The sequence below is a fragment of the Vombatus ursinus genome, unplaced genomic scaffold (genome assembly GCF_900497805.2).
Source record: "Vombatus ursinus unplaced genomic scaffold, bare-nosed wombat genome assembly UNPS02014942.1, whole genome shotgun sequence".
NCBI lineage: Eukaryota > Metazoa > Chordata > Mammalia > Diprotodontia > Vombatidae > Vombatus > Vombatus ursinus.
In genome coordinates this window covers 20,771,233-20,787,377 of record NW_020954720.1, presented here as the reverse complement: position 1 = coordinate 20,787,377, position 16,145 = coordinate 20,771,233, and positions in this window count along the sequence as shown.

Genomic DNA, 16,145 nt, shown 5'->3' with positions numbered 1-16,145 from the left:
GAATGCAAAAGGGGACATGGCATTGACTGTACAATAGAGAAGTCATTGGAGGAAAGACAAAAAAGGGGCTGAGGGTGAATATTAAGACTCACATCAAGAAAATTGTGCCATTGGGAATCTGACAGGAAAATATAACAATCTGAATATCCTCAGTACCTCCAATTCTAACAGGCCTCCACTAGTTATTAAATATTCTGAAACATGGGGTTTTAATTTTCTCTGGCAGCAGAGTTCTGACCAGTTTTTCATTTGATCCATTTACTAGCTCCAAACTACCTTAATCTTTATTCATCTCTTTTCAGATTCAAAAGTATAACACAGCCTTTATTTTGTCCATCTTTACTAGTTAAAAAATGTATAGGAATCTTTTCAGAGAAATGATCGTGCCCTGAGTCCTCCTCTATTTCCTAGGGAGCTTTGTTTTCATTTCTGACATCTTATCTGCTATGTCCCTCCTGATCACTGCAGAGAAGAGCTCATTTATTCTTTATCCATAACCTGTTCTTGTGTTATTTAACTCTTTCCATTATCCCTTAGTGGTCCAAAGGCTTCTATTATTGAACTTGTTAACTTTAGAGAAGTATTGAAAGAATCTTCTGTTGTTTTATTCACTGCCAATGTGGTGTGTCTTTCATAACATCAACTGGAGCTTTGCATCAGTCAGGGTATTATACCCTTTGAGCTTGATTTAATTATTCATTATTGTCAGTACACAAAATATATCTCCAGCATTTTTTTACTCCCTTTATTTTTAAACAAATTTAGTAATCATGAAAAAAAACTCAACCTCTACTAAAGAAAATTGCTAAAAAGTCACATGGGACGCTTTCATAAAGTTGTGCTCATTGTTGACCTATAAAACTCCTGATAGTCCAGTTTGGGTCCTCCCTTCATTGGAAGCTGCCAATCAAGTTGAATTGTATATGGGTTTTATAATGTGAAGATATTTCCCAGAGGCCACAGCAGCTGAAAGCCTTGTGTAAATTGGAAAACAAACCAATAAATAAATAAGAAATATCAACAATAAGACATGACAGGATGTGCCATTCTAGATACTTATTATTTGGATTTTTTTCTGCTTCTTCATTCAAAATCAGTGAATATCTTTATATATGAATCCTCATGATAAAAATAAAACTAGTTTTTAAGTTCACCTTGCTTTTAAGAAATGGAGCAGGGTTATTTAAATATCACAGATCAAGTCTTAGAGAGAATACTGTCTGGCACCATGTGTATAGTATGTCTGCAAATATACTACATATGGCAATAAGAATATGATAGCATTTGAGTGTTAATACTTATACATATATATGTAAATATATATATATGTGAAAGCTTGAGCCTTTCCACTCTAACCTTTATCCTTTGTCTTCCTTGATTTTCTCACTTGTCTTTGACTTTATTACACCTCACTCTTCCAAACAGTACCACTGCCCCCCTTGCTGTGAAAATGAAACTCTGAGCATTTTCTCTGACTGTCCTCCACTCTTCTAATGCTCTCCCTCTTCATCTTGACCTCGTGACTTCACTGGCTTTTTTTATGCCCCAATTAAAATCACACTTTCTATACTAAAAGTCTTTTCCAATTCCTCTTATTTCCCCCATTTAATTTTCTTCCATTTATTCTGTACTCAGCTTGTTTATTCATCTTTTACTTGTTGTCTCCCCTACTCCATTGTGAGTACCCTGGAGGCAAGGACTTTTTTCTTTAGTATCCCTAGTGCTTAGCACAGAGCCTGGCTTATTTGTTCTTCAGTTGTTCCGGGTCATGTTTGCCTCCTTGTGACCCCATTTGAGGTTGATCTTGCCAGGGATACTAGAGTAGTTTGCCATTTTCTTCTCTCGCTCATTTTACAGATGAGGAAACTGAGGCAAGCAGGGTCAAGTAACTTTCCCAGGATCACAGAGCTAGTAAGTGTCTAAGGCCAGATTTGAATTCAGGAAGATGAGGCATGTGCAGCACTCTAGTCACTGTGCCACCTAACTGCCCTGTCTGACACATAATAGGCACTTGATAAAAATTGACTGATTGTGTGCTGAAGGCCCCCTGTCTCACAAGTCAGACCTAATACAGACTTTAAGAAAATGTATGTAAAAATGTAAATGTAAAAATGTATGTAAAAATGTAAAAATAGTTTATTTTGGGGAGAATCAAATAGTCCTGGGCCTTTTTCTGTTTTCTGTATTTAACAATTAAGCTCATGTTATGATGCCAAGTAAGGTAAAACTTGAGGGAAATGGATTTAAATTGGAAAGAAGAAAAAAAAATAAAGTATATATATTTTTTAAAATGCCCAACTGTGCAACTACATGACTCCAGAATAGTGAGTTCCTCATCATTAAAGGAATTTGAGATCTGTCATAAATGCTGTGGAAGGGATTTTTTTTCCAACTGCACAGGAGTTTGGATTACATGAATGACCTCTAAGATTCCTTCTATTGCTATATTCTACCATTCAGTAATCATTCAGATGTGGTCAAGGATAAGCTTCAATCTAAAATGTGCCAAAGAAACCCTATACACACAATAATTTGAAAGCAGTATAAAATTAAGCATTGTTATTACATCCTCAAATTTTAATTGCAAACTCTAAAGCAGTTTGCTAATTAATTAACACAAGGGGCTTCAATAAATCTAGCACCTTTAGTGAAAGAAGAACTTAGTTACATCAAGAAGGAATAAACAGCTATCCCTAACCAAAGGTGTTTAGTACAAGTCAGTAATCATTAAGAAATAACATAAGAAGTTTTGGCTTCATTCGGATGGGAACCAAAAGAAAGGTAAGGGATGCAAGAGAGGTTCATTGCTAATATATATGCATACATACAGACACATGCACTTTTTTGCATATATACAGGTTCATACATATATGTATTGTACAGAGAATCTATGTTCATATGTACTAGTATGCAATAGTTTATGTGTATATGTTTATATACACACATGCATACATAGATACATCCCTATTTCCCACCTTCCATTATGTAAAAATTCTTTGGAATAATTGAGTTAATTTAAAATTCAAAGACTAGATTTGGACAAATTCATTATCAAAGAGTTGATTACAACAGAATATATATGTGTGTATAATAAACATATATATATTTACATACATATATAATATTTATTCAATAAACATTTATTAAGTGATTTCTATATGCCAGTCACTATGCTAAATACTGGGATACAAAAATAGGCAAAAAATATCTCCTGCCCTGAAAGATTTTACAATCTAATGGGGGAAACAATACACAAGCAAAATATATGCAAATTAAGTTATATACAGTATAAGTAGGAAATAATTAACAAAAGAAAGGCATCATAATTAAGAGGAGTTGGGGAAGGTTTCTGGTAAAAGTCTGGATTTTAGTTGGCACTTAAATAAAACTTTTGTTGCTGTTGTTGAATTGTTTTAGTTGTGTCTGACTCTTCATAACCACATTTGGGGTTTTCTTGGAAAAGATACTGGAGTGGTTTGCCATTTCCTTCACCAGCTCATTTTATAAAATGAGGAAACTGAGGCAAATAGTGTTAAGTGACTTGCCCAGTGTCACACACCTGATAAATGTCTGAGTCTGGATTTGAACTCATGAAGATGAGTCTTCCTAATTTCAAGCCCAGTGCTCTATCTACTGTGACACCTAGCTGCCCTAAATGACACTAGGAATGTTAATTGGTAGAACTGAGGAATGAGAGCATCTTGGGCATTGGACACAGCCAGATAAAAAGCCTGGAACCAAGAGATGGAATGTCTTCTTCATAGACCAGTCAGGAAACCAGTGTCATTGCATTGAAGACTGTGTCAAGAAGTAAAGTATCAGAAGACTGAAAAGATAGGAGGAAACTAGACTATGAAGAGTTCTGAATAACAGAGCATTTTATATTTGATCCTGGAGGTAATAAGGAGTCACTAGAGTTTATTAAGTAGAGGACTGACGTGAAGTTAAGACCTGACCTTGGGAATGTCACTTTGGTTGACTGGAAGATAGACTGAGACAGGAAGACCCACTGGCAGGATATTGTAGTAGTAGAGGTATAAGGTGGTGAGAGTCTGCACATGGATGGTGGCAGTGTCAGAGGAGGTAGTGGGGCATATTCAAGAGATCTTGCAGAAGTGAAATCAACAGGCATTGGCTTGAATATGGGAAATAATGAAAGATACTGAGGAGTCCAGGACAGGACTCCTAGGTAGTGAACCTGAGGGAATAGGATGCTGCTGCTGCCCTCTACAGTAACAGGGAAGGTAAAAGGGGCAAAGAGTTTGGGGAGAGAGAAAAAATTAGTTCGGTTTTGTGTATTTTTACCTTAAAATATCTCCTGGACATCTAATTTGAGATGTCTGAAAGGCAGTTAGAGATGTGGTATTGGAAGACACCAGAGAGGTTGGGGCAATCTAGAGAGATTTTAGAATCATCAGCATAGAGGTAGAAACTAAATCCATGGAAGCTGATAATATCACCAGGTAAACTACTACAGAAGAAGACAAGAAGAGCACCCAGGACAGAACCCGGATGCATAGCTATAGTTAGAGGGAGTGATCTTGATGACAGTCCAGCAAAGTACACTGAGAAGAAGTTTTCAGAAGGGTAGAAGGAGAAACAGGAAAGAGGGGTGTCCTGAAAACCTAGAGAGAAGAGGATACCAAGGAGGAAAGATTAATTAATAGTGTCAAAGGCTGCAAAGAAGTCAAGGAAAATGAAGATTGAGAAAAGGCCATTAGAGTTGATGACTAAGAGATCATTGGGAACTTTGGAGACAGTAGTTTCAGTGGAATGATATGATTGACAGTGAGAATGTAAAGAGTTATGAAGAAAAGGAAAGCAAAGCACAGGCACCTATGATAGATGACCTTTTTGAAGAATTCAGCTACAAAAGGAAGAAGAGATATAGTACAATACTTAGCAAGTATGGAAGGATCAAGTGAGGGATTTTTCAGGAGGAGAGAGACACAAGCCTGTTTGAAGGTAGTAGGAAATGAGTCAGTAGTTAAAGAGAGATTAAAAATAAGTGATAAGAGTGGGGATTACAGAGGGAACAATCTGTTGGAGGAGATGAGATAAGATGGGACCACTTGAATAGGTAGAGGGGCTAGCTTTGGTGATAAGTAGTAAGGCCACTTAATCGTATGACACAGGGGTGAAGGAGGAGATGGTAACAAAAGGTATTTGAGTGATAAGAGGTGGCATTTAATTGATTGATTGTTTATGATCTGCTTTTGTGGAACCAGCCCAGATAATAATAAAATCAGTGAGGTCTGAAGTATTGAATTAAGGGTCCAATCAGAAAACTGAGAATTCAGTTTTCACCATATTTTGGCACATTTGAAAACCTATAATAATGACAACAGCCTGCATATGAGACAAATCTGAATGGAGTAAATATCATTGGCAGTTAGAGGCAGCTAGGTGGTGCAGTATATATAGTGCTGTGCCTGGAGTCAGGAAGACTCATCTTCCTGAGTTCAGATTTGGCCTCAGACACTAACTAGCTGTGTGACCTTGGGTAAGTCACTTTATGCTGTTTGCCTCACCTTCCTCATCTGAAAAGGAGCTGGAGAAGGAAATGCAAATCACTCCAGCATCTTTGATAAGAAAATCCCAAATTGGGGCACAAAGGGCCAGACATGACTGAAACAACAGAACACCAATATTTTTGCCAGTTACAACGCTACTAACTAATAAGAAACCCAGGGAGTGAAAAACAGTACCCATGGGGGCTTCATCATGAGATGATCAATGGTATATATAAGGAAAATGATGACTGACTAATTGATAGGGTGAGAACTAAGAAAGCAAGACACATGTATGGCTGCAAACATGCATTTTCCTTGTATTTCCTTGCACTTTCTTTGGGTTTTTCAGATCCCATTTTGCCCATATCCCTTTACCTCTGCAATCTGCTATTTTTTCACTTGTTGCCTCTTTCTCAGCACAACATTAATGGGACAGTTGCTCCTATGCACCTTTGTTGACACCAGAAGAGGAAGGACTACAAATAATGGAACTGAGCACAAATGAAAGTAGGATAGGTCAGAACCACTCTGGCAAGAAATTGGATATTGCAATGGATCTAAATTTATTTCTGGAATTTGTTATAAACCACCAGATCAAAAACAGCATGAAGATGAGGAAATGGTCTGTGAAATCAAAAAGGGCCTGGATAAAGGGGGGAGAGCACTGATGAAGAATTTTAATTACCTGGTATAAACTGGAATAATCTGGAAGTGTTGTTCTGATCAGAAAAGTGTTTACCAACATAATATGTTGTTAACGCATTCATCTTAATTCCCAACAAACCAAATTTTTCATATGTAAATCAAAACAAGAAACTGGCCTCTTTTCAAATATATTATCTAGTTTCAAATTAAAATAATAAAAAAAAGAATTAAACTAAATTTCCCCTCTGAATAAACTCTAAAACATGACAAATTTTTTTGCCGATACTTAAGTAGTGGGATCAAGAGAATCTGGGCTTTACTTAATAACTGACACACATATAATGCTATAAGGTTTACAGAGTGTCTTACACAGATAATGTCATCACAACAATCCTGTGACAGAGGTAACACAGGTATTATCACCTCCATTTTACAGACGAGGAAACTGAAGTCCAGAATTTAAAAGACTTGCTCATGGCTCCATAACTTGTAAGTATTAGAAGTGAGATTTAAACCCTGGCTTTTCTGACTATGAGGATAGTATTTTATTTTTTTTCTTTGCCTCTTTTTCCATGTTGTCTGTCTTTATTTGCCAAAGGTAAACACCAGGGTAACTTGGTGACTTAGTGGATAAAGTTCTGGGATTGAAGTCAGGAAGTCCTGAATTCAAATCTAGCCTTGGATACTGACTAACTTTGTGACCCTGGGCAAGTCACAACCTCTGTGCCTTAACCCTCTGGAGAAGGAAATGGCAAGCCATTCCAGTATCTTTTTCAAGAAAACACTATGAACAATATGGTCCATGGGCCACAAATAGTCAGATATTACTGAACAATCACATGTGGTCATACACATTTTGTCTCCCCCATCAGATTATAAGCTCTTTGAGGGCAGGCACTATTTTAGGGGGGTAGCTAGGTTGCTCAGTGGATAGAGTACTGGGCCTGGAGTCAGGAAGACCTGAGTTTAAATTCAGCCTCAGACAGTTATTGTGTGACCCTGGGCAAGTTACTTAACCTCTGTTTGCCTTACTTCACTGGAAAAAGAAATGATAACTAGTATAGTATCTTTGCCAGGAAAACTTAATGGATAGTATGGCCCACAGGATTACAATGATTCAGACATGACTGAATATCTCAATAATGACAACAAGGACCAAAGGTTAATCACTAAGTGATGATATTTTTCAACCACAGTTACTCAACCAAGATTATATATAGAAGCATAAAAATGGAAATCTGCTTTAGATCAGGGTGTCGCCACAGAAATGAAGTCATGGTTCTTTGATATTTTGAAAGAACTATATTAATCTTATAGCTGCTATACATTTATTAAATAACTACCATATGCAAAACACTGTATTAAGTCATGGCCACCTATACCATGCCCTCGAGGAGCTCACAATCCACTTAGGGAGTCAAATCAATGACATAAATATTTTAATACAATAAAAACTTATAATTCAATAAATGAATTTAGGAGGTACAAAATTATATAAAAGTTCCAATTAAGAAAAGAAGACTGCTGCCTGAAGGAGAAAGATAGGGTCAGTGAAAACTTCATAGAGGACTTAACATTTATTTTATGTATGACTTTATGAAAGCAAAATATATCAACTGGCAATGGCAGGGGAAAGTGCAATTTTGGCAGAAGAGATGGATTGAGAAAAGGCATGAAGGAAAAAAAAATCAAAGGCTGGTTATATTTGGGGAACAGTAAGTAATCGATTTGGGCTACAACTTAGAATGCAGAAAGATTAGTTAGAACTAAGATTTGAAATAGAGTGAATCCAGTTTGAGGAGGCCTCTGGTTAAAGAGTGTCTACTTTATTGTTAGGCAATGGAGAATACATGATTTGATGTGTGATTTAAGACGATTACTCCAGAGGTGAGAAAAGTGTATATTAAGGTAGTAGCTTCTGAAAGGAAGTCAAATATGCCTGCAATACTCCAACAAGGGCCTGAATTAAGCTGGGGACTGTAAGAGTATATCATTATGAGAGGTATCATAGGACCATGGAGGTAAAATCAATATTCCTTTTCTGAGCTTTAAATGAAGATTATACTTTTCAATTAGCATAAAATAATACAGATGACAGGGATTAAAGGCTGCAAAATATATTAGGAGACATTTTCTCTGGTGAGTCTTCAAAACCATGTAACATAGGAAGCACCATCTAGTAATTAAATAATGCAATCCAGGCAGGCCCAACCCCAGAACCATAACTGTTCAACAGATTCGATAAAAACATTCTGAAATTCAATCTAACCACATATTCTGATTGATATGTTGCAGAACGAAATGACATTTAAAAGGCAAACAGTTAACCACAAAGTGATGAAATGGCAAATTCCCAGAGGTAGGGTCAAATTTAAGTACTCTAAATCTAATGTCCAAATCACCTTAGACTAGATTTTATAGGAGTTGTGATCACCACTGGCAAACTTTTTACTTGAATTTACTGCCCCATCTCACTCTGTCTTCAGGTGCAGGAAACTAAAATTGAGCAAAGAGAAGTGTTTGAAACCAGCTGGAATCCAGCCAGTCTCTACTCTTAACTACTAATCTGTACTACTCCCCTAGGTAAGTTTCTCACTTTGGCTTTCTGATTTTTAGGGAGGTGAAATACTGTTGACTGGGCCTCCACAGGGAACCACCCCCTCCCAGCCCCCAAAGTGGAATGAATAAGGAACATTTCAAGCAAAAGTGATTGTGTCTCATGCTAGAGGCTGAGGCAGGTAGCTGATTAATACAGAAATTTATTTGAATGTTACAGTTCATCGCTTGGTCAGACAACGCAGGGAACCTGCCGTACTGTGATTGTTCAAGTCAAAAATAAGATAAAATGAAGAAAATCACAGTTAGGTATACAGACATAGCTCTCAGGACCCCTGAGGTCTTCACTGACTTCTTCCCGAGTTCCAGCTCAGGTTTCATGCTCGAATAGAAATTTAAAAGAATGTTTTCTTCATCATACTCAATGATATAAGTAGGTGTTTCAAAAGCATGGCTTATACAGATTCTCTTTGTAGTTTTCAGCTCAGTAACTCAGCTTCCGTCTTTTAGCCACAGGAGAAGTAATCAGAGTTCTGTTGTCTGCTTTGTTTCCAGCCTTCATCCGGCAGTGTGCAGGAGTGAGGAGCACGGAGACCTCTTTTTGCTCTCAAAAGCTAACTTTACAATTGTGAACAAATGTGTAGTGACATCTAGATTTCTCTGTTGAGTATTACACTTCAGAACTACCTGGAAATTTTAAAATGTGAAGAAAAAAAAAGGAAGTGGATGAAGTCCTTCATGTTGTCAGATAAATGTGGGCATGTCTCTGTGACAAGGGGATAGATGTCTGAATATGCCTACTGTATAACTGGGCAGCCTGGTGGTGTAGCGGATAGAGTGCCAGGCCTGGTATGAGGCAGATTTAAGTTCAAATCTGGCCTTAGACACTTACTAGGTCTGTGACCCTGGGCAAGTAACTTAAACCTGTTTGCCTCAATTTCCTCATCTGTAATGAACTGGAGAAGGAAATGGCAAACCACTCCAGTATCTTTGCCAAGAAAACCCCAGATGGGGTCACAAGAGGGTCATATACTACTGAAACAACAACTGTATAACAAAGGTCTAGAGGAAATTACTTGGAGCTTTAAAGAAAGCGACAGCGTGTTTGGGAGTTTCATTTTGCAAATATTAAAGGGGAAACTACCTGAAACAATAAAGGAATGAAATCATCAATTATACATAATTGTTTTACCTAGATTACTTCCTATTCTCCCTATCACTTTCCTTTATAATTTTACTTTCTTTCACAGTTTTGACCTTGTGGCCAGTTCTTTCAACCAGGTATCATCCTTCACCCATGTTTTCCTTGGCCTCCTCTGTAAATTGCCTCCTGATCTACTTCTCTCTATACCTCCCCATCTTGTAACTGTGAAGTTGATTTTAGATTCAGTACAATTTTCTAGCCCGATTTTTTTTTTGAGGGGTAAGAACAGGGAGATCCAGATTCTGCTGAACAATGCATTACGCCAGGGCAGGTAGGTGGCACAGTGGATAGAGCACCGGCCTTGGAGTCAGGAGGACCTGAGTTCAAATCCGACCTCAGACACATAACACTCCCTAGCTGTGTGACCCTGGGCAAATAACTTAACCCCAATTGCCTCACAAAACAGCAACCAAAAAAAAAAAAACCAACAACAATGCATTAGGTGTTCTTCATGGCTTGTGTCATAAGCAAATCTGCTGAACATGCTATTTGTGCCTGTCAGTCATTGAAAACAAAAAATTTAAACAGTAGAAGGCCAAGCAAGATTTCCTGTATTACTCCACTGGAAACCAACTGTCATGATGATATTAACCTACTTACAACCATTTGTTGATTCTATCCATTCAACAAATTTAGAGTCCATCTAATTATATTGTTGACAACTCTGTATCTTCTCTACAGGAATAGTATGATCTACTACATCAAAACATATTTGGTAAAATTTGGTAAAGTATAACCATTACTTTCCCTTGCTTACTAGTTTAATAATCTTGTAAAAACAAAACAAAAAAAAGAAAGAAAGAAAAACAAAATAAAGTTAGTCTAGTGTGACCCATGACTGATAAGTCATGGTAAATAAATAAAGCATCATGATTTAGTTTAGGGGTGTGACTTCTTTCAAAATTTCACTTCTAACTTAGGAAGTATTTGAGAAAAGACCTTTTTTCTCACCTATCCCTAATATAGCAAAGCAAAACCTATTTTGTTCAGTCTAGTAAGCAGCTCTATTTTTCTTTTACTCCAGCTATAACCTGGGAACATAGCATAATATGCAATGTAGAAAAAATAATCATACTATCTTCCACACAAGACATGATTCCAATGGTGATTTCTATTGAAGACTAAAATATTTTAATCAATTAGATAAAATAATGTTTAATGTAAAAAACAAAGCAAAACAAAAAAACTCTTGGATTTTAGAAAAGGAATTTCAATAATCAGCAAATAGAATTAAAAGTATCTCTGGAAATAACACCAAAGACTATCATAGCTCCACCAAACTAACAAATCATTCTTTGACAGGGTTATCTGTTGAACTATATTTGACTTTGAGAGTTAGGCAAGTAGGTGATTTGTTTATTTGGGACTTGTTGTCATGGCAATTGGAATATCTGTCATTAATCACTAGTTTGTAACCATGGTTACATCTGCTAATTTCAGGTTATTCATGCTCTGAAACGTAAAATAATACCCTCTGGACTAATTGCATTAGAGCAACAGTTAAATGCTACAAGCTTGACTGGTGCAGGTTTGACCTACATTTAGCCCTGCAAAGCTAATCAGTCAGAGAAACCTCATCAGTGAAGCTAATCAGTGAAAAACCACCAATCTGGCTTCTAGACAAGGCAAGAATTTGCCATGGACACAGAGTGGTATTGTTACTGAGCTATAAGAGGATAAAATCCTTTTATCCATTTTTAATCTAGTCTGGCCCTGTTCTCCATAGAGCTCATCAGTCATCAGATGGAATTTGTCTAGTAGCCATGAATTTAAAATGCAAATGTGAAGTCACATTGTCTTTGCATTTAGATATGCCATGTGTACACTGTCAGCTTGATATGTCTGCAAAAAGTACAGTCCTAGAAACAAATTGCCATTTGAATTGATTTTTACTTTCTTTTGTTGTAATACATAACTCCCTCAGACACAACCTGTTTCAAAAATTAATAGAATTTATATGTCACAAAATCAACTGTTTTTTTTTTTTTTTGCTTTTTTTTTCCTCATTTTAATTCAACTATAGTCAGTTCTCTTTCTTGGATATTGCATTGATAGGTTCCCATGAAGGCATGCCGATAGATTACCTGTCTACAATGTAAAAGTCCAAAGAGACATTCAAGTAAATCCAACTTTTCCTGATCTGTATAAAACTCTTGCATAGAGTTTTACAAACAAAATCCCTCTTCTAGTGTCCATTTCTTTTCCTGACTCTCCATGGCATCCTGGATTCTCAAAGAGGACTCATTTCCAGGGCTGTGCTGTTGTAGAAAAAATGTGGAGTCCAAGCATAAACTCAAGACTCCCAGTGGCAAACTGGTGAATATATCATGTTGACAATTGTGCATATCCTGGCCCTACTTTGCTGTTACTCAGCCAATAATGACCTTCATACTCAGACCTCAAATAGATAGTATTACTCTCTTATAACTCCCAAATACACCTATTGTCTATTATAGTTCTAAGTGTATGTACACACATATACATGCATATAGGTATATAGGTATATGTATATGTGTGTATGTATATATACATATATACACACATATATGCATACATATATACACACACACATATTTACATATATATGTGTGTATGTATATATATATATATATATATACTCTTCTCCCACAAACAGCAAACTCATGAGGAAACCGTTATCTAAAATTTCCATCTCCTCCAGGGCTCAGTTCAATGTTTTGCATAGAGTAAGTGAGTAATAAATGTTTGTCATTCTTGCATTGTGCTATCTTCTTCCTTAGACTCTTAGACCTCAGACAATGGAGTGGACTTTATCCTTCTCCACAGGACCCTATCCTCCCTCACATTATCTTATTTCTCCCCACACCTAGGGCAGAAAAACAAATACTCCATGGTCCATCCAATCACCATTGGCCTAGTGGTTTAGGGACTTTCCTGGAGCAAGCACACTAACCCCTTTGCACATGCTCAATGACCCAGGGCAATGATCCAGGGCAAAACACACCTTCTTGGAAAAAGCTACCTGGCTCCTCACCTCCCCAGAAATGCCATAAAAGGAAAACCACACCCCATTCCTCTCCCAGGGATGGACTTCTTAGAACCTGCTTCAGGTTCCTCAGAAGTCCACTACCCTGGGTCCATATAAACTTAAATCCTAGGTTCTGTCAACAACCAACCAGCCTCCTGAAGTTGCTTGGTTCCATTTTCTTTTGCTACAATAAAGCTTCACCCATTGAGAAATAAGTTCAGCCTTTGGGTAGTTCTTCCCTTCTGAACCTGTTCTTCCACTGTAATGATATAGTCAGAAATACATATAGGCAGGATGTGACCACATGTCGAATGCCATGTGAAACAGAGATATCCTACAGATGGATTGTCAATAACCTGATACTCTGAGTTATCTATTATTTTGCCTATGACTATTTGTCAGTTGCTGGATTTAACTTTTTACTGGATTTAAATGTTGTTTTAATAACTTAAACTTGAATATTATAGCCAAACAAAATAGTGCAATTAGGTTAGAGAAAATGTATGTATGTATGCATGTACATATATGTGTGTATCTATTATTACTATTTAAAAAAAAGACCTACAAGAATTAACTTTCTAGTCATATATTCACATGAACAAACTTCAATCTCCTTAGTCAAAACACACACACACACACACACACAAATCTTATAGAGAAGTCTATTTGCCAGTTAGAAAAGTAAAAACTTTCCTAACTCTATAGCTCCTGGCTATCTCCTTTTGTTGCATGCCACCTACTTCATCCTTCATGAATGAATCAAAAATCACTTAAACAGTCACGCAAAACACTGAGCTAAGTGTTCGGGATACAAATAGAAAATTAACTAACTCCTTGCTCTCAATGACCTAACATTCCAATGAAGGTGACAACACGTGATGGTTTCAGTTGCCAGCAGGATAGAAAGTTCCCATGGTGCTAAGGAAATTGTGGGAAAGAAGATGATAATGGGTTACTTTCAGTGCCATTTGTACTAATTAAAAAAAAAATCATATCAGTTTCTGATGTTGCACCACTTGACAGTGTCAAGGATTTTGTTGGTAAGAATTTGCCTTTTTTTTTTTTTCAATAGCTGTGGCTGCAGCACACACTGAAGCAATTGCTAATACATTTCCCATGAGTTTGATTTTCAGGAGGATGGCTTTAAGAGCAGGGCTGAGAGCAAGATCCATGATCTGGAATGTGCTACCACTCCCAAGGCTCTTGGCTAGGCTACCTGTCAGTGGCAGTTGCTGAGCATATGGTGCTGCTGAGAAAGATTAATGGGACCATTTTCCATGGTGATTTCTCAGTGAAGGCTTTTGGTCCCAGGCTGGAAGCAGGGCAGGTAGTGTAGAGGGAACTCTTATTCTCAAGGCTCTTGGATGCAAGATGTTAGACTATCTCCATCAGAGTCTAAGAAGAGCTATTGGTATAATGGTTTGTCCTGGTACATATGGCTTCCTATCCTTCCCTCAGGCTCTCATGCCTGCTCTGTAGGTCATATAATAGTCTCTCTGTAAGTCATTATACTCAATCCAGGTCATAGCATGAAGGTAATAAGTGGGTTGAGAAGTTTGCATACTCAAAGAGTGCAAGGTAGAGGAGAATCCTGACCAGTGTCATTCTGTATGTATCCTGTGATATTCTTTGGCTACTCACAAATATTACAGATCTGGTTTCACCACAGACATAAGTTTAAATTTTGGAACCTGGGGCAAAATTTGTAAAATAGCTATCAATCATTGTAAAAAAAAAAAACTCCAGAAACAACAAACAAACAAACAAACAAACAAACAAAAAAACTTCATCCACCATGAAGGTATAGAGGCTTCTCTTTTTGTGAAGCCTCAATCTTTGTAGATACTTTTTAGATCATAGTTGTGATATGTTTCCCAGTCTTATGAGTTAATGATTCTGGAAGGACGTAGCATTTATTGAAAGATGGACTTTTCCATTGAAAGATGGAATATCAGTTTATAGTCCCTTATGAACTAAAGTCAAATTTCAAGCAATTTAAACAGTTGGGAGGAGGCCTCTCAATATAAGTCAACAGGTGTTTATGGAGCATCTACCATATATCTGACACTGTTCTAGGCATTATTTTGGAGGAAAGAGATATAAAATATGAATGATGCCCACAAAAATCTAATATTGTCATTAGGGAGACAAGATATGACATAAATCACTTAGTGATCAAACCTAGGGAAAGATGTTTATCTCTATCTATATACATATATAGATAACATATATATATATACACATATACATATACATATATCAGCAGCAGCAGTACAATGTGATATTGATACAGAGAAAGGTAAAGGTATGTGGTACAAACCATGAGCAAATACTCATATATATGTACATATATATATATATACACACACATATATATACACACATATATATAGTATGTGTGTATATGTATGTATGTATATGTATATATATGCATCTACAGAGAATATATTTCAGAGATAGTGTTGTAGTAAAAAAAATAACATTGAACATGGCATCAGATGGTTTACAGAGAAAGCATTTATTAAGAGTGCACTGTGAGTCAAGCACTATGATCTGAATTTAACTATATATTATAGTGTAAAGAACACTTGATTTGTGCTAGGAGGATTTGTTTCATTTCTGGCTTTGCTATCTTATGCAAGTCACTTCAGCTCCTTTTGATATAACGTGATACAGAGGTGTCTAAGTGACGCAGTTATCCACTGTATGAGACTTGGTGTCAAGAGGACCTGAGTTCAAATCCTACTTCAGGCATTACTGTCTATGTGGCCCCAGAAAAGTTACTTAATCTTTATGTGCTTCAGTTTCCTTAATTGTAAAATTAGGGAGCTGGAATCAATGGTGTCTTCCAGATTAAAATCTAAAATCTGCTACTTGATACCTAGAATTTCTCTGCTAGCTCTAAATCCAAATCTAGGCCCAACTGCTTATTTATTAGCTGTCTGACACCAGAGCAAGTCAATTAACCTCTGAGCCTTTTCTGTTTCTCAGCAGCAAAAAATTGTGATAGCAATCTGCTCTATATACCAGTATTGTTTTGATAATCAAACAAAAATTGCTATGTAACTATAATAACTACATAAATGTTAGCTATTTGCTTTAGCACTGAGAATACAGGGAATATCTGGGGCAGGTCAGGCTATTACGTGCAATGAAATCTAAGCTGCAGTAGGAGTGGCACTGGGCAGCAATCAGTCAGATGCCAGTGACTCACTTTCCT